The sequence below is a fragment of the Cervus canadensis genome, chromosome 22 (assembly GCF_019320065.1).
Source record: "Cervus canadensis isolate Bull #8, Minnesota chromosome 22, ASM1932006v1, whole genome shotgun sequence".
In the NCBI taxonomy this organism is placed as follows: domain Eukaryota; kingdom Metazoa; phylum Chordata; class Mammalia; order Artiodactyla; family Cervidae; genus Cervus; species Cervus canadensis.
The window spans coordinates 40,280,334-40,306,304 of NC_057407.1; the positions used below are offsets into that span (position 1 = coordinate 40,280,334).

Genomic DNA, 25,971 nt, shown 5'->3' on the forward strand with positions numbered 1-25,971 from the left:
GATAACATTTTGCAATTTTTAAAGAATGTTACTTTATTTGTGAAACAGAGGTCTTGGAAACACCCAAGCCACATGGAGGAGCCCTGTGCTTCATAGGATGTTAGAAATGAAGGGGGAATCCCGGAGAAAGGTTGTGGCTGGAAATCTACAGGGAAGTGGTCTTGGAGGTAGTCAACAGCTCTGACCCTTCACTGTTTCTCGTGGGGAGGGCTCTGGTCAGCGGTTTTGATTTCCAGCAATCACAGAACGTTGGCTGCACAAAAGCCCCTTGAGATGCTCCACTGTGCTCCTCTCGTTTTGCTGATGCAGAGCTGAGACTTGGAGATGAACTGACTCTCCATGAACAGAGGCTGCATCTTGTTGTCTGCACCCCAAAGGCTGGGGCTAAGGCTCTGCTCTGGTTATGGTTACCATAAGCAGTGGAGTCTCTGAGACTAAAATACAGACTCTGCCAGCTTCTAGCTCAGTGACTTCTTGAAGTTGAGTGCACAGCTCTGTAAACTGAGGATTACTGTGATGACTAAGTGTGTGAATAAATGAAAAGCTCTTGGCACTAGATGTGTCAAAACATATTAGAGTCACTCTTTGGGGCTCAGTTCCCTTACTGTCAAGTAAAGGTAGCCCAAGTTGGTGAATGTATTTAAGGCAGCTTGCATCAAACCTGCCAGTGAATGGAGAGTCAGTGAATGTTTACTTGATTATTAGTGAGTAGTTAATAATTTCTTTTTTTTTTTTTTTTGCGTTCTGTTGGATCTGTATGTATTTTTCCCAGTATGCATTGAGAGTATTCATGTAGTGACTGGTGAAGAGGCACTTGTTCAAATTTAATTGTCGAATCACTGGTATGCTTTTCAGCAGGCACATTTTCCTTTTCTAGGTGAATGCGCAGTTGGGTATTTGTGAATTCGTTCCCAAGAACTCAGGCCACATTCACATAAATCCTGTGCTAGATAGGGGATCAGAAATGATACAGCCCCGCTGCCTCTCTACTAGGATATAACACCCTAGCCATTCCTGAGCATATTTGGAATGGAAACCATTTGAGTCTGGATTTTTCAATTGACTTCAGGTTAAATTAAGGGCAGACCTTTAAAGGAAGTACCTATATGATTCTGGAGAAGGAAATGGTAACCCATTCCAGTATTCTTGCCTGGAAAAACCCATGGACAGAGGAGCCTGGCAGTCTACATTCCATGGGGTCATAAGAGTCAGACATAACTTAGTGACTAAACAACAACAGTCTATTTGTGATTTACTTATTTAAAAATAGAAAGTGTTTATAATCTGCCAGACTCTTCTATAATCATAACTCATAATAATCCTGTTCAGTTCAGTTCAGTCACTCAGTCGTGTCCGACTCTTTGTGACCCCATGGTCTGCATCACGCCAGGCCTCCCTGTCCATCACCAACTCCCGGAGTTTACTCAAACTCATGTCCATTGAGTCGGTGATGCCATCAAACCATCTCATCCTCTATCATCCCCTTCTCCTCCCGCCTTCAATCTTTCCCAGCATCAGGGTCTTTTCAGATGAGTCAGTTATTCACATCAGGTGGCCAAAATAGTGGAGTTTCAGCTTCAACATCAGTCCTTCCATTGAATATTCAAGACTGATCTCCTTTAGGATGGACTGGTTGGATCTCCTTGCAGTCCAAGGGACTCTCAAGAGTCTTCTCCAACACCACAGTTCAAAAGCATCAATTCTTCGGTGCTCAGCTTTCTTTATAATTCAACTCTCTCACATCCACACGTGACCACTGGAAAAACACACCTTTGACTAGACGGACCTTTGTCAGCAAAATAATGTCTCTGCTTTTTAATATGCTGTTGGTTGGTCATAACTTTCCTCCCAAGGAGTAAACATCTTTTAATTTCATGGCTGCAGTCATCATCTGCAGTGATTTTGGAGCCCAAAAACTAAAGTCTGTCACTATTTCCACTGTTTCCCCCATCTATTCGCCATGAACTGATGGGACCAGATGCCATAATCTTAGTTTTCTGAATGTTGAGCTTTAAGTCAACTTTTTCACTCTCCTCTTTCACTTTCATCAAGATTCTTTTTAGTTCTTCTTCGCTTCATAAGGGTGGTGTCGTCTGCATATCTGAGGTTATTGATATTTCTCCCGGCAGTCTTGATGCCAACTTGTGCTTCATCTAGCCCAGAGTTTCTCATGATGTATTCTGCATATAAGTTAAATAAGCAGGGTGACAATATACAGCCTTGACATACTCCTGTTAGATGATAATCCTGTTAGATGGATATTATTATTCACATTTTATCGATCTTTTAATTTCATGGCTACAGTCACAGTCCACAGTGACTTTGGAGCCTAAGAAATGCTCTGGGAGGCCAGGTGAGGTTACAGGGAAGGGTGTTTGGCCATCTGATGTTGCTTTAGGACCCCTGAGCTAGACAGTGGTCAGTGCCAGGTATGGGGCATTGTTTCCATCCTGACGCCAGGGTCACTGGGTAACCCTCTGAGCCCTTTGTTTCCACAACAATGAAGTGAAAAGTTAAAAATGGTTTTAAAAAAATAGAAAAGAAAAAGAGAGTGGGGTGGGGAGAGAAGGAAGCTCTGATATATCTCACCATGGTGAAATGACCAAAGGAAGGTGTGATAGGTATAATAATACACTAGAAGAAAGAAAAATACTAGTCTGTTGTTCAAGAGGAAAAACAAAATCTAAAATATAAGTTAAAGACAGTGCTATTAAAACTCACTTTTTTTCTGGATAAAAATTGAAAAATTCAGTACAGCAAAGTGTTACTTTTCAAAAGAAAGCATTTAGTTTGAATACACCATGCTTGACAATCACCTAAATTGCTGCATGAAATTACAAGAACTGGTCTTGAAAAATAAAATCATGTCATGGAACATGGAGTTTCTCAGTGGAGGCAGAGGCTGCTGGAAATTGCTTTTTGCAAGGAAGCCCAAGTGACATCAGTAAGGATTGTTTGCATGTGACCAGAGTTGTACCCAGAAATTACATGCAACAAACAAATCTCTGTGAATTAGAAATGCTTGAGCATTGTTATTACTCACCCTTGAAAACCTTATGTAAGGAAAACAATGTGCCTACTTACTTATTATTTTTTTACCAAACAAAATGATTTCTATTTTATTGTATTTTTTCAATCCAGAAAATATTCAACTTAGGATTTTTGGCATGAACTCTGTGAAACCCAGTAAAATGTACCTATTTTACGACAGTCTAAACAGAAACTGTGCGTTGTATCACTTTCCAGTTGCTGAATGTACTTGAACCTCCAATCATAAAACCACATTCGCTTTTTAAACTTGAATAATTCATTTTTTTTTCAACTGAGGTAACTAACTCTTTTGAAAATAAGTTTTATTCAATATCCAAATGCAACTTGAACTTATTTTACATCCCCTGAACTGATCCTTTGACTCTGGAATTGTAGGAGGCCCGTTTGGTGTCTTAACTGGCAATTTAATTGGTTTTGTAATAGCAGTTGGTAGTTTTCCAAACAGGGGAGGTATTTGCTGAAATTGGGTATTGTTCTCTGGTGCTTTTGTCTGTTGTTTCAGGGAAACTCATAACACTTGTTGTGCTTTGGAATTTGTTAATTGTATTTCTTTCTTTATTTGAGTCAAAAAAAAAAAGGAAAAGGTTGGAAATTGCTTCTTTGTGGAAAACTGAAATGCACTGATGGATACTGGTTATAGGAACTTAAAAGTCCCATGTTAATTTTGGCAACTATTGATTAGGCCCACCTCACTACCTTTGGTTAGCAAGGAGACAAGAAAGCTGAAGTTTTCCTTGTTGTTTTTCTTTCTCTATTAGCAAAAAAAATTTAGGAAGAAAATTCTGTCTCCCATAATGAAACCATGCTGTTACCACAAGGCCTTGAAATGTTAAAGTGTAAAATGGGTTAATGAGAAAATTGTATCAATTGATATTCTAATGAGAAATCCAGAGGCAGGGGTTTAGAATTGTATTGTTATGAGAGCTTAGTTTTGCAGAGTATGGGAAAGAAAGGAATAGACACTGGCCCATTGGTTATAAATACCGCTTGAGGCTTTCCATTGGACCCCATAGAGACTCCTCATGAGCCCATGTCTCTCAAATGTTTTCACCCCTAATTTAGAGTCAGTTGTGTTTAAATATAATCCTTCAATAAACGTGAAATCATGAGTCTCATACAGATTTAAAATGAGCCCATTGAAGTTTTTATTTAAGCATTAGCAGAGGACCCTGGGTGATGTTACAACCAGGTCAGAGGCGAACCAAAGAACAGACACATTTATAGATCAAGAATACTGAAATACGCTTGCACGTGGATGCAAAATTGTCTAGGGGGAGGGGTAGTCAATAAAACTTCCAGCAGATAAAACTTCCATATATTCGCATGTCTTTGGACTAGATTATTATTTCCTATTGTTATCAGTTCAATTCAGTTCAGTCACTCAGTCGTGTCCGACTCTTTGCGACCCCATGAATCACAGCATGCCAGGCCTCCCTGTCCATCACCAACTCCCAGAGTTTACTCAAACCCATGCCCATCGAGTCGGTGATGCCATCCAGCCATCTCATCCTTTGTTGTCCCCTTCTCCTCCTGCCCCCAACCCCTCCCAGCATCAGAGCCTTTTCCAATGAGTCAGCTCTCACATGAGGTAAACAAAGTATTGGAGTTTCAGCTTCAGCATCAGTCCTTCCAATAAACACCCAGGACTGATCTCCTTTAGGATGGACTGGTTGGATCTCCTTGCAGTCCAAGGGACTCTCAAGAGTCTTCTCCAACACCACAGTTCAAAAGCATCAATTTTTCGGTGTTCAGCTGTCTTCACAGTCCAACTCTCACATCCATACATGACCACTGGAAAAAACATAGCCTTGACCAGACAGACCTTTGTTGGCAAAGTAATGTCTCTGCTTTTTAATATGCTATCTAGGTTGGTCATAACTTTCCTATTGCTATCAGTTATCTACAATTTGGGATTGTGACCTATCTCAAAAGAAATGAAAGCACAGAACGAACCCCTATATAATCAGAAGCAGATGACCTAGAAGGAAGGATGTTTTCTAAACCAGGCTGTCTTCCATGGAAGCATATGGTTTCTACTACAGTTGTATGGTGGGATCCATGATTCATTGTGCTCATGAAGATACACCTACAGTTTAACAGAAAACTTTTCCCAGTATGAAAACAAGGGACCTGAACAAGAAAGCCAAAATGGACACTCCTGTGTTCTTTTTTGCCTTTTTGTTGTTATTCAGTTGTTCAGTTGTGTCCTATTCTTTGCGACCCCATGGACTGCCAGGCCCTCTGTCCTTCACTGTCTCCTAGAGTTTGGTCAAATTCATGTCCATTGAGTCAGTGAAGCTATCTAGCTATCTCATTGTCAGCCACCCTCTTCTTTTGTTTCTTGCCTTAAGCAACAGCAAAGATATTCTACCAGAAGTATAACTTTGCTGACTGATTTTTCGAAGTAAACGGTGCTTCAGTCAACCCTTGCTGCTCATTTGAACCATCTGAGGAGCTTTAGAAAAACTTGATGCCCGGACCCAGACGCAGATATCCAGTTTAATTGTTCTTTGTTCACCCCCTGCATCTGTTTAGAGCTTCTAGGGTATTTCTAATATGTGGGCAGGCTGAGAACTACTTCCCTAAAGAGTTGAGTACCATTTCTCAACTGTTTCTCCTATGATGATTTAGCCAAAGTTGCAAAACCAAAGGCATTTAGGCACCAGGCTGATGAAAATGCATGAAAAAGACCTGCTCCTCCTTCTCAAAATAAAGTTGACTTTTCTGCTGCCTAAGGAAGATAAGAGCAAAATCAGCCTTTGGGCTGTTTCCTGATCCAAGTCCTCTTGCTGTGGAACATCTTCTCACCTCTTTCTTTCTATTCTTCCCTCCCCTCCACCCGGTCTTTTGCACATTAACTCCTACCCTTCCTTTAGGTTAATATTTCACAAACTTTAGCATGCCTTGGAATCACCTGAAAGGCTTTTAATATGCCTACCCCTGGGTCCCACCCCAAGATTTTCAGATCTAGTAGATATGAGATAAAGCCAGAGTTGCTTCACTGACAAGTTCCCGTGCGATGCTGATGTTGCTTATATGGGACCATAAGTTGAGAACTGCTGTGTTAAATCTTGTGTTTTCTTCTTGAAGGTTTGAAAACTGAATTAGTTCTCCACTGGTGTTTAGCTAGAATGCGCCTTTTGTGATCAAAGATGGTCTTTTGGGGACCATCGTATCTTTAGTGTGTGTACTGAAGCACTGACAAAAAAGACATTGGTGGATAAGCATGAATGCTTAAGAAGCAGTCATCTTAAGACATCAGTTTTTCTCAGCACTTCCTCATTTTCTTTGAGTTACTTTTCCCCAATTCTCAGTTTATTACATGGCTTCTTATCTATTCAGAGATCTTCCCTGTGACACCTCAGCTTGGTTTTTTTTTTTTTTTCTCTTTTTTCAGCTTGGTTTAAAAATGGTTCCCTCTCCAAGTTGTATGTTCTTTATCCTCACAGCTTCACAGCTTCCTCATCACCTGGTATTTGTTAGAAATAGTCCAGGCCTCACCCTAGACTCCCCGATTCAGGAATCACACTATGTCAAAGTCCCCAGCTGAGGAGTACAGAGGACCAGACTTCCAAGTTCAAGAAACACTCTTATCAACCTAAATGCATCCTCAGTCTGCCCTGTATTAGTGTTAAAACAACAACAACAACAACAACAAAGCCACTTGAGCTAGTTGCTTCCTGTGTTTTCAGGGCCGTCTTGGCTGAGTGCCTTTTGAATCTTATCACATTTGTGCTGCACCCTTGGCAGCTGATAACTGCTTCATGTATCCTTCCTGAGAGATCTGTGTTCCTGTTTTAACAAGGTCTTTCTCAGCCCCATCTAAAAGAATTAAGGAAGCAGAACTCTTAAATATTGTGACAGATTCATGGAGAAGACAGACATAGAGAGCTTTAAATCATATACACATTTTATGGAGGAAAGCCGTCTCTGAGTGGTTAGGATATAGTTAGGATACAATCACTATGTTTACATGCCAGCTTCATCTTATTTCTCCATTATCATCTTTTTGGTCCTTCTTCCCCACCTCTTTCCTCTCTCCCCTCCATGACCTTTTCTCCTCTTGCTGTCATATTCTCAGACATTTTTACATTATTTTACAATGTAAAGCAACTCATTTGGAGTCTCAACTTCCAAATGACATAGGCCAGAGAACACACATAATCTATTTCTGCTTGAGTAACTAAGGCTAGAATGACGCACAATCTGGAGATCATGAGTTTGACCTAGTCCTTTCAAGCTCTAGCCCCGGACACAGCAGCCATCACAGTGTCGGTGCCCAAGAAGAACCGGATTGCCATTTATGAGCTTCTTTTTAAGGAGGGGGTGATGGTGACCAAGACGGATATCCACATGCCTAAGCACCCCGAACTAGCAGACAAGAACGTGCCCAATCTTCATGTCATGAAAGCCATGCAGTCTTTTAAATCACAAGGCCATGTGAAGCAACAGTTTGCCTGGAGGCACTGCTACTGGTACCTTACCAACGAGGGCATCCAGTATCTCCGCAATTACCTCCACCTGCCCGCTGAGATCATGCCTGCCACCCCGTGCCACAGCCATCCTGAGACTGGCCGACCACGGCCCAACAGTCTGGAGGGAGAGCAACCTGCAAGATTCACACAAGGGGAAGTCGACAGAGGCACCTACAAAGCGCCATGCCCCCTGATGCCGACAAGAAACCCAAGGCTGGGGCTGGGTCAGCAACTGAATTCCAGTTTAGAGGCGGATCTGGTTGTGGACGTGGTCAGCCACCTCAGTAAACTTGAAAGGGATTGTTTTGTGTTGAATAAACCTGTAGCCAGAAAACAAACAAACAAAAAAAAGAGTTTGACCTAAACTTCCCATGAGTTGCCACTGAGAATGTAACCTTATGTCGTAGGACTGTATCGGAGGGCATGTTTTAGGTGATTGCAGATGATGCACTACCATACTATTAAATTTCTCGTTTTAACCACTACCTCTTTAATGAAATGTAGGTATAAAAATGCCTGTCCCTTTATTGTAAACACATTGCCTCGATATAAGAGAAAATGAACAACCCCTAAATTTTAGTATCTCCCTTACAAAAGTGTGACTTCCATCCCAACACAGTTAATTACAAAAGGCTAATTTGTTTGATTTTTCCCTTGATTCCCTGCCAAGATGCACTTCTAAAAGAGTGTCCTATGTCAGGCTCCCCTAGGTGGGAGCCTCTTTGTATACTGGACTTAATCTGTAATGTAGTTCTGACTCCTGGTCTGACGAAGGACTTAGTGCATGCTCTATAACTATCTGAGATGAAAATTGCTGCAGGATCAATTGCTAAGATACAAGGCTAGAATATACCCTTAGAGTTCTAATTGTCATGTTCTTTAATGGGTTATATTTCAGACTAGCTCAAACCAAAAGTGAGGCCACATGATCAGTTACTCATCTTTTTGACCTGCTGAAATATAGCCCTAGCCCTTTTGATTTATAAATGCCTAAGTATTTTTGACTTTTTTTTTTTTTATTTACAGTGAGAACCACATACACAGTATCAAGTATAGAAAAATATTTTGTTGGTATAGTAATATGGCATATTATTTATTATTGTTGTTGTTACATTGTTGTTATGCTCAAGGATCACTGGTTTATTGTACAAGTGTTGCCAAAAGGAGTGCGAGGTTTGGCTGCTTACTGCTCAAAAGCCAATACACAGGCTAGGTTGATGGAAAGGAAAGTTTGCTTTATTTCAGATTCGGGCAACTTGCGGGGGAGGGGCAGACATTTGTCCAAAGGCCACCACTCAAGCCCCTGCCCTGGCGACCAGTGGGGCAAGAGCTTTTATAGCGAGGGGAGGGCGGGGAGGGGGACGTGTTACATGCAGAAACAGCACAGTCAGCGTGTGGCTGAGGCCGGGTCTCAAGAGTTGTGGCAGCTCATGTCCTGGGTATGCTCTGGGGCATCACGTAGTCAACTTCTCCACCTGGTGTCTTAGTGTCTATAAGACAGGCTCATCCTATAAAGGATGTGGCTCAGAATATTATCTGTAACCCTGAGAAAGACTAAAGGTCCTTGACTATGCTTAATGACTGCATTATTATTATTATTGAGTCTCCTTTCACTGTTTTCCTTTTTTTTCCTGCATTTTTCTCTTCTCTGATTAAAGCTGTTCTTCGACTAAAGTTTTCCACAGGTGACAGGCAGGTAGAGGACACGATGGGGGACAAGGGCCTTAGGGTCCTGCTCCGTTACAAAAGGGCAGCGCCTTGCCAGCTTTGCTAACAGTTAGGTTTTGTTATAAGGGTTGTTTGTTTTGAACTTGAACCATTGAAAAACAATATTACAATCCGTAGTTAGTCCAGTCAAAGGAAGGAAGCTTAATCTACCACATGAAAAAGTTCTCATTGCTTGGGCTCCATGAATATGTAGACACAAGCAGTGCACATGTACATGTGTGTGTATTATAATAGTTAATCTAGACACCCCAAGTCCCAGTCAATTTGACGTATAAAAGGAACAGTTACAACCCTAGAGTCCAATTTTATCCTCATGTTTTCTACCACATAAAGTGTTTGGCTTGCCACCTTAATATGGATAAGTGACTTCTGGAATGTTAGGTTTCATGAACCAGACAGTTTTCTAACAGAACAAAAGTGAGAGCTAGAAGGAGATTTCCAGTGCTTTATTTTGCTACAACCATTTAAAACAGAATCTATTTCTATTTACTGTCCACATTATTTTGTATAAGATGAGTATCTCTTATTGGCCACATTTGGTCAGAATGGATACTCTGAAGCAGTCAGTAGTGGCCTGGGATAAATGTTCAAATGGTATGAATCTAGCTGTCTGGATCTATATCTATTCATTAAGAAGAAATATTTGCTCCTATACATTTTAAATATTTTTATTGCATTGTCTATGTTATTATGGTTTTCTTTTAATAAGACTTTAAAAATGAATAAGTTGAGAGAGAATAAGATGAAGAGGAAAGAAAATGGACAGGAAGATATTGGCATGTTTTGCATTTTTTATAGTTACTAGCTAAGAAAGATGATTGTGATACATATATGTTATATTTGAATCTCTTTTTTTTCCTTAGGCTATTATAAGACAAAGTAATAATTGATGATTTTTCAAGATATTAAGAATTCTAAGTAATATATTACTGTGAGGACAAATACTTTTCACTTTGATATCTTGTCTTTTTAATATTTGCCTTTCAGTTGTTATTGAATAGCATTTTTATTTCTAAATTAAGTTTACAATAGCATTTATATATTATGGGGAGTTTGATTTCCTTAGCAAAAATATTGTTAGCAGTGAAAAGATGCATAAAAGGTATATTTAAGATATACTCCAAATGATAAGGTCATGTTTAATAGAAGATGCCCTAAAGCAATTTCCAAATAAAAAAATGTTAATTAAGCAGTATTATGCTCTTGGTTTGATTTTGTTTTTATCTTTAATTTTATCATGGTTAAACTAAATATAAGATAAAAATGAAAATTTGATAAACCCCAAACTACAGTTTGTCTTACTTGAGCAAACCAGTGTTCAGATAAATGAAAAAATATACATAATTATTAACTGAATAGTATTTTATGTTTAAAAAGTGAGTGATATCATTGCTTTAATTCATCTGGTAAGCTTCTTAAAGGACCATCTCATTTCCTTTTTTCAATTCTTCTTTCTAACTTACTTATTGATTATTTAATATACAGACTTTTGGATTAATTTACTATTGATCTGACAAGCATCTATTGAAGACCTATTTACATAGGCATTTACTTGGTGTTAAGGACATACGATGAGTAAGTTGTGATTGCTGCTATAATATTGTCACTATGCAGTTGGTAAGACAAGTATACGAGCAAGCTCAAAGCATGTATGGCATGTGCCATGAAAAAGTGTAAGGTAGAATTGGCAAGGATATTAGGAGAAAAGATATAATTGGAAAAGGGAATTCTCAGGTCTTTGCTGAATGAGTTAAATATAAACTGAGTCATTTCAAAGTAAATAAGACATATCAAACACAGTTTTCATTTAGTTTTTTGGGAAGGCTAAGGTGTAGTCAAAGCTATATGACTATATGGAGAGAGTAGGACCCTAAAGAAGGCTGAGTGCCTTCTGCAGATGTGTGAAAGCTCATGTTATCAGGGACCAGAAACCATGAGGAAGCAGAGAAAGTTCTCTGTGGAGATCGGAGTATAAACTTGAAAGAAGGTAGAAAAGTAAGACATCAAGCAGCTGTAAGGTGTGCCCCAAAGAGAAGGTGGGGAGTGGCCACCCTTGACTTCATGCCTTTTTAGCTCCACTCCTGTTAAACTCAGCTAAACACCGTATCCATGGTGTGAATGCTTCTCCAGGACTTCATATTTCCTCATGTGTGTGTCTGTGCCGGTGTATGTAAGTGAGAAAGCAAGCTTTGGTTGGTTTGTATTCATTCAGCCCAAAGAACTGCTTCTATGAAATGCCTGTTGAATTGTGGTTATGGTTTTTCCTGCAGGGAATCAGTTTTATCAAATAAATGGTCACATCTGGACTGTTTATCTTGGTCCTGAAAACCATGGCCCATGTTCTTTCCTATAAACTTCTCTCTTGGTCCAGTGCCAGGAAGGGGACCTCATGACCACAAGGGAACTTCACCAGCCTGAGTTTCTTCCAAGGCATGGACGGTCCCATCAGAAATAGGTGTGTTTGCTCTGTTAAAATAAAACTTAATTTATCGTCTAATTGGAGAGTCAGAAGCACTTACCGCTTTGTATACTCATTAGTTGTAAAAAGGCTTGTTGGTGGTGGTATTGTTCAGGTGCTCAGTTGTGTCCGGCTCTTTGTGACCCCACGGACAGCAGCACACTAGGCTTCCCTGTCCTTCACAGTCTCCCGGAGCTTGCTCAGCCTCATAGCCATTGAGCCGGTGATGCCATCCAACCCCCTCACCCTCTGTCATCCCCTTCTCCTGCCTTCAATCCTTCCCAGCATCAGGGTTTTTTCCAGTGGGTCAGTTTTTCGCATCAGGTGGCCAAAGTATTGGAGCTTCAGCTTCATCATCAGTCCCTCCAATAAATCTTCAGAGTTGATTTCCTTTAGAATTGACTGGTTTGATCTCCTTGCTGTCCAGGGGACTCTCAAGAGTCTTCCATAGCACAGCACCACAGTTTGAAAGCATTGATTCTTTGGCGCTCAGCCTTCTTTATGGTCCAACTCTAATATCCATGCATGACTGCTGGAAAAAATGTAGCTTTGACTATACGAACCTTTGTCGGCAAAGGAATGTCTCTGCTTTTTAATACACTGTCTAGGTTTGTCATAGCTTTTCTTATTCTTATGGGCAAAGTTGAACCTATCTACACCAGCAAAACTCAGTGAAAGGCAGCATGCTGACTCACTGTATCTGGACCAGTTGGAAAGTCCTTGGCCTCTGAAAGGCAGAATGCTGCCTTTAAATATTACTTCCTGTGTATGACATTTGGCATGCCATGTTCCCTGTGTATCAGTTTCATCATTTAGACAATTTTGTGTCTTTTTTAATTGTGACAGCAGTTATCTTATATAATTATGAAATGAGTGCTCTCTGGAACCGTATCCTGGATTAAAGTCCTGCCTCCTCTGCTGGTTAGCTGTGTGACCATAGACAACATATGTGGTGATGTATGTGGTGACTCTGTGTTTTGGCTTGTGCACCTACAAAATTAAAATAGCGGTGATACCTATTTATAGACTGTCATGAAATGTAAATATGATAAAACATGTAAAGCCCTGATACAAAGCCTCGTCATGCCTGGCACGTAGCAAGAGCTCAGAAAATTGTTTACAGTAAGTGTTGACTATTATAGAGCGCTTTGTAAATTCTACAAAACTGTACACATGTGGTAATGTTGAAACAAAGGTGTCTCGAGTCACAGAACAATGTATTTTGAGTTAATCTTTAAAGTACCTACAATGGACAGCCTGCTAATGGTTGAGCTTGTAATTTCTATCTCCTTATATAAAGACCAGTTAAGTAGAAATGGTCCAGAAATGAGCTCTCCTGTGGGACTGAGCAGTTTTATGAAAAAGCTTTTATCACCATTGCCAGACTTGCAGGTAAGAAGAATGCATTCGTTTCTAGGGATTTTAACTTGGCACCTTTCACGAACGCTAAATTTACTCTGAAAAGAAAAAAGAAAAAAAGCATCTGTTCTTTTTGTGCTGGCGAGGTAGCAGAGAATGGTTCTTTTTGGCATCCTCAATATTACTTAAGCCCTTTTTCCTCCCCCAGGCAGGTAAGAGGTGAGATAATTGATGAGGCTTTCTGGTTCCATCCTCTTGGGTGTTTCTAAAGCAAGGATGAAACATTGGGGATAAAATTTGTTTTAAAATACAGTTTTTAAAAGAGAATAAGGCAGAAACTTCCAGAGTCTTATTTTATCTTTTATTTTATTCTGTGTATATCTAATTCTTTTTACAGTGCTAAACAGTTATTTTAGGTGGCTTTGTGATCAAATTGAGAATATTTCATAAGACCTCCTCTTGTGCTTCACGCTTCTTCTGTCCTATGCCCCCTTTGTGTAGAAATTTTTCTGGGTCATAAACATTGATGGATGAAGCAATACTTACAAATCTATTTCCTTGATTGTTTTTCTGCAGGTTGGCATTTTCTGTTTGAAACTTCATGAGATTCCTTTTACCAAAGTTTTCCTAAGAAGGCTAGAGTTTTTTTGGGTTTGTTTCATTTTTCTTTATTTTGGCACACTTTTAACTCTGCTGCTCTAAATGTGAATATCAGCCAGCAGCATCAGCACCAGTATCATCTGGGAGGTTTTCAAAAATGCAACATTTTAGGTCCCACCCCAGGCCTATTGAATCAGAATCTGTATTTTTAAAATACACCTTCACAATTCATGTTCACATTAACATTTTAGAGAAACTACATTGAAACATCAGAATTCCATTTTCCACAAGCTTTTCAGATGTGGAAGCCAGGATAATAGACTAGATTTGTATTTCTAAAATTAAGTTTGACATTAGGTGTTGCAAGGAGAATGGTGTATTAGTTTCCTGTTTACCACTGTAACAAATTACCTTAACAGCAGTGGCTTAAAACAATAGGAAACAAGATGGATTCTCTCATAGTACTGAAGGTCCAAGGTCCAAAAGGGGTATCAGGTGTCTAAAACCAAGGTCTCTGCAAGTCTGTCTTCCTTCTGAAGTTTGGAGAAGAGCTTGATTCTTTCTATTTTCCGGATTCTAGAGGTTGACTCCGTTCCTTGGTTCATGGTCCATCTTCAAAGCCAATAGTGTAGCACGTTTGAAACTCTCTCTGACTCTTCTTCTTTCTCTCATGGAGTGACCCAGAATGAGCCCACTGGATAAGCTCATCTCAAAAGTCAGTTACCTAACAATCATAATTCCATCTACAATCTTATGCTTTCCTTTCCATAAAATATAACCTAATCAACATTTCTGAGATTTAAGCATTGAACATCTTTGGGGCATCATTGTGCTACCTATACAAATAGGATCTGTGAACTAGTAAATCTGAGCAACACTGATTAAACATAATCAAGAAGGTGTCTTTTATGCAGGACTTTTCAAAATCTTTGTAATATTAAAGTCACATTCTGAAACACTGAGGGTGAGAAACATTGTTCAATAATCCCCAAATGTGTTTGCCAAATTACTCTTCTGTTCCCTTCTCCCAGAAGAGGGAGCTTCACTTGGGAAATGTGGACCCGAGGAATTTCCCTTCATCCTTTATATCTTGCCCAAGGATTAACCAGCAGACAGAGGGCTTGGAGCTGTAGACTGTTTCCCTCACTGGACCTGATCTCAAATTCCTTTCATTGTAGGCAAATTAGTTTACTCTTCTGGTTCAGTTTTGATTGGTTCATTGAAAAACTTGGTATTCACATTTTCAACCTACCACTTACTTTTTGTGGCCTTGATTTTATTCTCTCTAATTCCGAGTTCTGAGTTGTGGGAAATGTCAACAGCATGGGTCCTAGGGTCAGACAGCTGGGGTTAGATGTTAATACTGTAAACTACAACACAGAAAAAGGGTTTTTTTCTGTAACGTCTTTGTGCTTCAGTTTTCACACCTGTTAAATGAAGGCAAGAATGGTGTAAGCCTCATAAAAATGTGAATTTTAAATAGATAGTGCACATGAAATGCTAGATGCAAAGCTTAGCACACACTGAGTTCTCAGTTCAAGTTTGGATGAGGATCTTATTTTTCAGTTATTAATATTAACAGGAAATAAAGACAGACACCAAAGTTGTATGCAAACATATAGTATAGGAAGGACAAGCCCCATGTCTCAAGGGGATCTTAATTTAATGGATATGAAAGAGCGCTTTTGACTCTTAAAAAAAAAGAAAGAAAGAAGGAATTTGAAGTTAAGCTTTACTGTTAAATGCAGACCAACCAGGGAGAAGAGTTTGGAAAGGCATTTCATTGTATAAATAAGAGTTGAGTTTAAAGGCTTCAGGGCATTAGTTGGCAGAAATACTTTTATCAAGAGTATCATTTCAGAGGAGTATCTACACAAATGTAACTTATTGGAGCCAAAATCATTGAGAGATTCTTCAAAGTTGTACACATGGATTTTTCCTGGAAGTTAAAAATTTCACAAAGAGAATTATTCACATACATAAACCACTTCAGCAGTTTTTATAAAAGAAATAAATAGGGTTCCTGACATGATATTTATTTTAAAATTCTAATAAAACCAATTTTACATGAAAGCTGATTCCGGCAGCATACTAATCAAAGCAATTCAGAAGATTAGGTCTTGTAATTAAAGTGCTGTATATACCTTTGTAAAGTGACAGTTCAAATATAACTGAAACTACGGTGTCAGCATCACTGACTCGATGGGCATGAGTTTAAGTAAACTCCGGGAGTTTATGATGGACAGGGAGGCCTGGCGTGCTGCGATTCATGGGGTCGCAGAGAGTCAGACACGACTGAGCGACTGAACTGAACTGAATGGTGTTAGTATCTTTCTGAGGAAGGAGAACATAATCAGAAATCTTAATTTGTCTTTATTGCATCCTAATAACTCAATTAATTTGTGATAGAAAATGCACTTTGAAGGAAATTGACAGAAACACACTAATTTCCCTAGGTTTAATTATCTAAATAGAAATCACAAAACTCATAATCACAGATACACATAGTCATGAAATACTGATTACCAAAATACCAGAGTATTTGGGTTCAGGACTGAGAATGTGTGGTGTGTATGTGGTGATGGTGTGTGATGTATATTTGTGTAGTATGTGTGGTGTGTGTGTGAGATACACATAGGTGTGCGCTTGTGATATCTGTGTGTGTATATGTGTGATGTGTATTGTATGTGGTACATGTATGTGATATGTGTATGTGTGTGTGTACTCAGATTGGCACAATAGTGCATAGAACTGATGCTAACAGTCAAAGTGGACAGATTTCTGAGAAATCAGTACTGTATTATGTAATTAATAGGAAGTGCTATGTCATCTGCTTTGAATAGGGAGATATAGTTTGGGAAAGGTTGGACCAGGTGAATTTATAAGTTGTGACCTCCTTCTGTCTCTTTACTGCAATTCATATTTAATCAAGTCTCAATAGAGCACTGGCTAGGAAACCTAGGGCTGGCTTTCCATGTTATAACTCAGGTTTGCTCCAAGTCATAGCCATTGTTATATTCTGTTTATAGTCTGCTTATGATGTAGTGGGATATTTATGTTATATAATTAGACCTACTTTTTTTTCATTATGGTCCATTATAAAATATTGAATATAGTTATCTCTGCTTTACAATAGGAGCTCATTGTTTATCTGTTCCATAAATAATAATTTGCATCTGCTAGTCCCAAACTCCCAATCCAACCTTCCCCCACCACCTCTGACCTTGGCAACTACAAGTCTGTTCTCTATATCTGTAAGTCTGTTTCTATTTCATAAATAAATTCATTTGTGTCATAGTTTAGATTCCACACATAAGTGTTATCATATGATATTTGTCTTTCTCTTTCTGACATACTTGACTTAGTATGACCATCTCTTGGTCCAACCATGTAGCTGCAAATGGCATATTTTTATTCTCTTTTATGACTGAGTAATACTCCGTTGTATATATTATGCCACATCTTCTTCACCCATTCATCTGTCGATGGACATTTCATTTATTTTTGTGTCTTGGTGTATGTGTATTTTAAAAGTATAGTTTTGTCCAGATTTATGCCCAGGAGTGGTATCACTGGATCATGTTGTAATTCTATTTTTAGTTTCCTAAGCAACCTCCATACTCTTCTGCAAAGTGATGGCAACAACTTAAATTCCCACTATCAGTAAAGGGAACCCGCATTCTCTCCAGCATTTGTCATCTGGGGACTTTTTACTGATGGCCGTTCTGACCAGTGTGAGGCCATACCTTGTAGCATTTTGATTTGCATTGCTCTAATAATCAGCGATGCTGAGTATCTTTTCAAATACCTATAAACTTACTTTTGAAATCAGACTTAATTTGTCTCACAGCTACTCTTGGAAAAATCAGTTGCTCATCTTTTCCTCCGTTTTTGAAAGAAACATGCGTTTACCTTTGGTGTTCTTAGCCTATTTGATGTTCTTAGCCTCTCATAAAATTTCTAATGACTTTTTCCTCTACGTGACAAAATTATTTTCAATAATAATCATGAAATGAAATGAATAATAGTAATGATGAAAAATTTCTAGCAGTAAAAATCTTAATTTATTGCAATTCATATGTCTATACAGGCTTGTAATAAATAAATGTACAAATAAAATTACAGTATAGAATAGAAAAACAGTAAGAGAAGATAAAATTTAAATGCATCATCTTTTTTACTCAAAGGAAAAATCCTAAATGTCCATATCTGTTGGCCTATTGCAGTAACAAATAGCATCCCAGTTTCTGTTTGCAGGCTTTAACTTTAGTGAATTTAACTATTTTGTAAAAATTGATCTTCTTTGTATATTCATGTTCATTAGACAGCTTAGCCAGATTTGTTAATCTGAATTTGTTTAAAGTTGATCAGAGAGCCCTTTTTACTAATTTTATTTGAAAAAGATTTTTCCCCCACAAGAAGCAATAAATACACAAATAGTAAAACTCTTATAGATAACCCTAAATTGCAAAATTCATGAAATTACAAAAGTTGTCAGAACATCAGCGTCTGTATTTCTTTGAGATGAATTTTTCAAATGTTTCCACATTTGGAGATTTTCCCCTGAAATATGTTTGCAAAAGCAGCTCATTAATGTAGCTCATATTTTGTAACACTTTCTGAAATTTTGTTTCTATAAAATTAGATAAAATGGTGACTGATAGCAGTCATTGACATTAATCCATTGCTTTACAACAATTAACAGGATTGAAATATTAAGTGTAATGGTTCTTCATGTCTGCAATCATCGTGCTGTTATTATTACAAATGTACTTTTTAAATCTGAGAATATGCAATGCTAGAGGAATTGTTGGAGGGCTTCCCTGATAGCTCAGTTGGAGGAGACCCCAGTTTGATTCCTGGGTTGGGAAGATCCTCTTGAGAAGGGATAGGCTACCCACTCCAGTATTCTTGGGCTTCGCTTGTGACTCAGCTGGTAAAGAATCCACCTGCAATGCAGGAGACCTGGGCTCAATCCCTGGGTTGGGAAGATCCCCTGGAGAAGGGAAAGGCTACCTACTCCAGTATTCTGGCCTGGAGAATTCCATGGACTGTATAGTCCATGAGGTTGCAAAGAGTCAGACCCGACTGAGCAACTTTCACTTCATTTCAGAGGAATTGGAAGTATGAACTGTGCCTAGTGTGACTTGGATGATTCCTAGCTGTAATGAACTTACTCCTGAAATGTGTACGTGTATGTGTGACTTGAGTCTGTGTATGTCAGGAGCAGATGCATAATTTGGGATTCTCTGGGTTCAGTTCTATGTAGGCGATGTTTGTTAAAAAGAGTAAATGATAAAAGTTGCACTCATTTGAAGCTTATGTTTATATTACCAAAACGCAACAGTTACTGCAGTGTTTAGAACTTAGACCAAGAGTGGTCAGTAAACTTTGACCTTTGTGTTAAAGTTTTTCAGCTGTCTATTTTTATAATTCTTTTTTAAATTACCATTTTTAAAAACATACTGTCTAGGGAAAATGGCTGCTTTTATGCTAAGTTGAGTAGAAATGAGTAACTGCAACAGAGATCACGTGACCTGCATGGTCTGAAATATTTACTATCTGACCTTTTACAAAAAAGTTTGACAGATCCTGATTTACATTGACCAAAGGTTTTTGGAGGAGAGCATGTTTTTCTTGCCATTGTTTAGAATTGCTAGCCCAAGGTTGTAAAACAAACAAACGAACAAACAGATAGCTTGCTGTTGTTTCTTGTTGAGATTCCCTGCAAATAGTGAATCTCTTATTGCCTGACCATTTGTACCACCCCATTTCAGTATTCCTTTGATTCTTCCTGTCGTGTTCTTGGGTTCTTTTTTTGAATGAAGGTCACACCTAAACACCAAGTAGGGTCTAATGCATAGCAAACCTCCCAGGTTTATATTAGTATGCTTTCCCTTGCAAAAGCACATGGCTGTAAATTATAAGGAGAGAGAGTCTAAAAGTGTACGGATAGTAGCAGAATTTCGGGTATAATGTTGTAAGGTGCAGTGCACATACGCTTACAACATCCAGGTAAATCCTTATCTCCCTGAGGGCCAGGCAGGACCCAGTGTATGTTGTACGGCCGCTGAAATTTAGATGACCCTCACTTCCACCTGGGGCTTCCCAGGTGGCTCTGTGATAAAGAATCTGCCTGCCACTACAGGAGACGCAGGAGACCCAGGTTCAATCCCCGGGTCAGGAAGATCCCCTGGAGGAGGAAATGGCAACCCATTCCAGTATTCTCACCTGAAAAATCCCATGGTCTGAGGAACCTGGCGGACTCCTCAGCCCACTGGGTCGCAAAGAGTCAGACAGTACTGAGAAGCTGAGCATACACATACCTTCCACATAGTCCACTGCTTTTTAAAGTTGAAATGTGATGGCAGCCCTCTTCTGTTTTTTAATCTGTATTTCACATTGAACTATAGTTGATTTACAATGTCGTGTTAGTTTTAAGTGTACAGTAAAAATGTTTCAGTTATTCATATACATATAGCTATTATTTTTCTAATTATTTTCCCATTTAGGTTATTACAGCATACTGAAGAGTTCCCTGTGCCGTACAGTAGGTGCTTATTGGCTATCTGTTTTAAATATATCAGTGTATATACGTCAATCCTAACCCCTTTTTGATAAGACAACTCAAACTTTGGTTTGAAAGGAAAGAAGATTCTTGATTTTTTTTTAATGTCTTGCCACTCTTCTATTTATCATCTTGTTTCATGGAATTTTCTTCTTCCCATTTATCTCTTTGAGTAATTCCTGAAGCTTGCAGTTGATTTCAGTGTGGATACAGGGTTTAGAACTGAAGTCTCTGTGTCGTTCACAAGTAACATGAGTTGAATCCACATTATGTGTGAATATAGAACATCTCTTTAGATACAAATGATCTGTGCATTCATTTGATTCTAATTCACAACACTGTTAAAAAAGTAGCAATCTAGATTTGACCCTAGTCTCTAATTAAGGTATATGGGTGACATACAACATGTACCTTCCCCTTAAAGGAAGAAAATTTAATAGAGCTAGCTCAAAGCTTGGAGCTCACATCATCACAAAGGTGATTGCTTGGTTCAGCCTAAATTAAAACCCATAGTCATTGTTACAAGATTACGTGCATTTTCTTAGTATTTTGCATTAAACATTTAAACACTGGTTGATTGCACTGTATTTTGTACAGTCACATTTCAAGATGTAATTTGGCATTGTTGGCACAATCGATAAACTTGAGGTTTGGGTGACTGCTGACTTATTATGCTCCGGGTGGAAACATTTGTTCCCTTACATTCTTTCCTTGTGGGTGTTGCTCTGACACTCACCTGTAGCTCTGCCTACCAGAAGCAAGCACATTGCAGGCCCAGCTGCTTCAAAAGCCTCAGTTTTATTTTTATGCTTGAAATACAGACTTCTTATTAATTTTTATTTCATTTGTTTAATTTCATTAGCCCTTTGCATATGCAATAAAAGGGGGTTGTGATGCTTCATCCTCTCTTACTCATTTTTTCTCCTCTTTGTGACCCAAAACATAAACCTGGTCATGTTAAAAACTGGTCATGTTTTATTTAGTCACTCATATCTCTTTCTAGAATTTGAGAATATCTGCATGCATGTCTCTTCCTTTCTTCTTTCTTAGATTGGGGTCCTTACAGTGTGATTTTTACTCACTCATCTTCTGAATATACTCTGGCTTTAAGAATGAAAAATTGTTCATTTCTATTATCAAATCACAATAAAAAATGAATATGTCACTAAAAACAAGTATGTTTGCAAAGGCATTGAAGGAAAAAAAAAATGTCATCCTGGTTTAATACTGACATCCCCGTCTTAGAACAGGACCTAGGATTTATCTGGTACAACTTTGACTAAAACTTATGAAATGGTTGTAGAAGGATCTGTTTCTTGACTCTTGATGGAAGCCTTGCACCCCATCAAAGCTGGAGTGATTGATAATGTGGAAGGTGTTGAATTAGATGTGTCAAAATAATCTTATCAATAAACCCATATTTCATTTGCAAACGATAGACTGACCTGTCGGGAGAGATTTATTGCAGTAAATTCTTCACACTCTTAAGTGACCTGAGAACTCGGGAAGTACTGTTTTCCCAGACTTGATGGCCTGGTTTGTGACTTGACTTCTTGTGGGAATGCTCTAAAGAAAACTGAGTGCAAACAAGATTTCTCCAAGGGCAGACTAGTAAATTGGAAGATGGAGGAATTCACTTCACATGTCTTGTTCTATCCAAGACCCTTGGAAAACTCAATGAACACTTTACTACTTTACTGTTAATAATTCAGTCATCTCCTGGGACATGAGGAACATTTACACAAAGCCACCTGCTTTAGTCACATAGATGAAAACCCTAATGTGACCCAGCATCCTCCTTATGTCTTGTGCTTAAAGAAGCATTAACTGTGTGCACGTTAATCCCGATGGACTAGATAACCAACAGAGACCTACTGTACAGCACAGGGAAATAGACTCAATATTTTGTAACAACCTACAAGGGGAAAGAATTTGAAAGAGAAGACATACACATATAACTGAATCACTTTGCTATATACCTGAAACTAGCACAGTGTTATAAATCAACTATACTTCAATTTTTCTTTTTCTTTTTTTAAAGAAGCATTATCTGGCATAAAGCCTTAAATGTACACTCCTCAGTGAGGGAGGGGAAGACTTTCTTCTGAGTATGTGAAAAATGGTGGGAGTGACATATTTCTAAAGCCATTAAATGCAGGATTCATTTGTTTCCACTTCTTTGGCTTCAGACATACACACTGATAAATAACAAGGTTCCTTTAACAATGATAAATGCTCAAATTCTTCAAAAATGTCTTTTATTGATATGTGTACTCTTTCAAGTCTCAAAAGAATAATATTTTGCTGCAAATCTGATCTATCTTAACAGAGACACCAAAGGGGGATGGGGAAGAGAACTACAGAAAAAGATGCTGAGAAATAGCAGAATACTAAAAGTTCGGTTTAATTTCTTTTTTAGCATTCAGAGGTCACAGTTTCAATGACAGCTGGTCATATGAGAGAAGTCTGATTTTGATATTCACCATGGCAAACTGTTATCCAAATTAATAGTTAATCATATAAAACTGATGATTTCTTTATTTTTTCTAAAGATAAACTCCATGTATTTAAATATTCCATCAGCAATGCTGAATGAGCCTTGAGATCTGAGTACAATTATCCCTTTCCTATTGACAGGATGAACACTCAATCAATTTTATCCTCTAAGGATATACAAAGAGAGATGTGATTTTTTTGGCGGGAGTGGGTAACAATTGAGTTAAAATCTCAGGCACTGATTCCTTAAATGAAGAGACACTCTTATAAAATAGTTAGCAGAAATGTTCACTGTATAGAAAAGTTTGAAGACTTAGGTCACGGGGGTTACAAGTGTTCCATCTGTGCTGGTTTATTGATTCACTTAGAGAAATATGATGGAGGAAAGAGTAAGGGTTGGAACAGTGGGGAGACCCTCATTTCATCAGAATCCTGAGAGCTGGTGGGGACACAGCAGGACTGAGGATCAGCTGACCTCGGTTTTTGTCCCGACACTGATTTTAGCTATGCGGGGTTGGACAAATCAATTTCCAAGCTTCTGTCCTCTCATCTATAAAATGTATGAGTATCCCCACATTTCCCCCCTCTTTTAGTACTTGGTAGTGTTCAAATCTCCTTCACGGATCACAGCCTTGTTGTGGCGAAGGAGCTTGTGTAACTCAATGAAACTGTGAGCTGTGCTGTGCATACCCACCCAAGACAGATGGTTCAGAGTGAAGAATTCTGACAAAACATGGTCCACTGGAGGGGGAAATGGCAACCCACTCCAGTGTTCTTGCCTGGAGAACCCCCTGAACAGTATGAAAAGGCAAAAAGATAGGATACCAGAAAATGAGCACCCCAGGTCACGTGTCTAATATACTCCTGGGGAAGAGCAGAGGGCAATTACTAATAGCTCCAGAAAGAATGAAGTGGCTGGGCCAAAGCAGAAATGGAGCTCAGTTGTAGATGTCTGGGGGTAAAAGTAAAGTCTGTTGCTGTAAAGAAAACTATTGCATAAGAACCTGGAATCTTAGGTCCATGACTCAAGTTAAATCAGATGTGGTCAAGCAGGAGATAGCAAGATTGTACATTGACGTCTTAGGAATCAGTGAACTAAAATGGATGGGAATGGGTGAATTTATCAGATGACTATTATATCTATAACTGTGGGCAGTAATGCCTTAGAAGAAAACTACAGTTGCTGTCATTTCACATGCTAGCAAGGTTATGCTCAAAATCCTTCAAGCTATACTTCAGCAGTACGTGGACCCAGAACATCAAGATATAAAAGCTGGTTTTGAAGAGGCAGAGTAACCAGAAATCAAAGAGCCAACAATTGTTGGATCATGGAGAAAGCAAGGCAATTCCAGAAAAAGACAAAAAAACCTACTTCTGTTTCACTGACTATGCTAAAGCCTTTGACTTGTGGATCACAAAAAAATGTGGAAAATTATTAAAGAGAGATGAGAGTACAAGACCACCTTACCTGTTTCCTGAGAAACCTTCATGAGGGTTAAGAAGCAACAGTTAGAACCAGACATGGAACAATGAGCTAGTTCCAACTTGTGGAAGGAGTACGACAAGGCTGTATATTGTTACCCTGCTTATTTAACTATTATGCAGAATACACCATGTGGAATGCTGAGCTGAATGAATCACAAGCTGGAATCAAACTGCTGGGAGATGTACCAGCAACCTCAGATACACAGATGATACCACTCTGATGGCAGAAAGTGAAGAGGAACTAAAGAGCTTCTTGATGAGGGTGAAAGAGGAGAGTGAAGAAGCTGGCTTAAAACTCAACATTCAGAAAACTCATGGCATCCAGTTCCATCACTTCTTGGCAGATAGATGGGGGAAAAGTGGAAGCAGTGACAGATTTTATTTTCTTGGGCTCCAAAATCACTGTGCACTGTAAGTGCAGCAATGAAATTAAAAGACACTTGCTCCTTGCAAGGACTTCCCTGGTGGCTCGGACGGCAAAGAATCTGCCTGCAGTGCAGGATACCTGCTCCTTGGAAAGAAAGCCATGACAAACCTAGACATCATATTAAAAAAACAGAGACATCACTTTGCTGCCAAAGATCCATATAGTCAAAGCTGTAGTTTTTCCAGTAGTCATGCACTGATGTGAGAGTTGGAACATAAAGAAGGCTGAGTGCTGACGAATTGATGCTTTCAAACTGTGGTGCTGGAGAAGACTCTTGAGAATCCCTTGGACAGCAAGGAGATCATACCGGTCAATACTAAAGGAAATCAACTCTGAATATTCATTGTAAGGACTGATGCTGAAGCTCCATAACTTTGGCCACCTGATGCAAAAAGTGGACTCACTGGAAAAGACCTTGATGCTGGGAAAGCTTGAAGGAAAAAGGAGGTGGCAGAGGATGAGATGGTTGATGGCATCACTGAATCAACAGACATGAATTTGAGCAAACTCTGGGAGATAGTTGAGGACAGAGGAGCCTAGTGTGCTACAGTCCATGGAGTGGTCAAGAGTTGGACATGACTTAGCGACTCAACAAGAACAAAAGAGTTCAAATGAGGCTTCCAAAGGGGAAAAAAGTGAAGTGAAGGGAAAAAGGGTAAGGATAAATGAGGAGTTTGGGATTAATACATACCCAGTAATATACCTATAATAGGTAGTCCAGAAGAACCTACTGTATAGAACAGGGAACCCTACTCAACACTCTGTAATAACCTATATGAAAAATAATCTGAAAAAGAATAAATGTATTTAGACATACATATGTTTGTATGTCAAGTAAATCACTTTTCTATAAACCTGAAACTAACTCAATATAGTAAATCAACCATATCTTAATAAAAAAAATGGACAAATTAAAAAGGCTTTGGAACCAATAAAGGGAGTCATTATGAGGACATATACTACTTTAGTGAAAGAAACGATGAAGACTCTGAAGACAGAAATCAATTGTCAGTTTATTCAGAAAACTAGTAGTGTGGAGATTATTTTAAAAATCACTCCAATAGAGTACTGCAAGAAATGCACATGCAGATTACTAGAGAATTCACAAAAGTAAGAGCATATCTTTAGAACCACTGCCCTAGTTATATAATGAAATAATAAAATAGTTTATATACATATATATATATGTTTTCACACACATATGTATATATATACATACATATATATGTATATACATATGTATATACATATGTCTGCCCTAAATTCCCACTGAATTTGAATTATCTGGATGAATTTCCACACAGATACAATATCCGATTATCCC

The 25,971-nt window shown here is 38.7% G+C and overlaps 1 protein-coding gene and 1 pseudogene across 1 annotated transcript in view; both read left to right on the top strand.

Annotated features, from left to right (window-relative positions):
• GRM7 (glutamate metabotropic receptor 7) overlaps positions 1-25,971 on the top strand; it is an 872,015-nt gene that overhangs the window by 397,029 nt on the left and 449,015 nt on the right. The gene's annotated exons all lie outside the window — the stretch shown is intronic.
• On the top strand, positions 6,461-7,814 carry LOC122424982 (annotated as a pseudogene).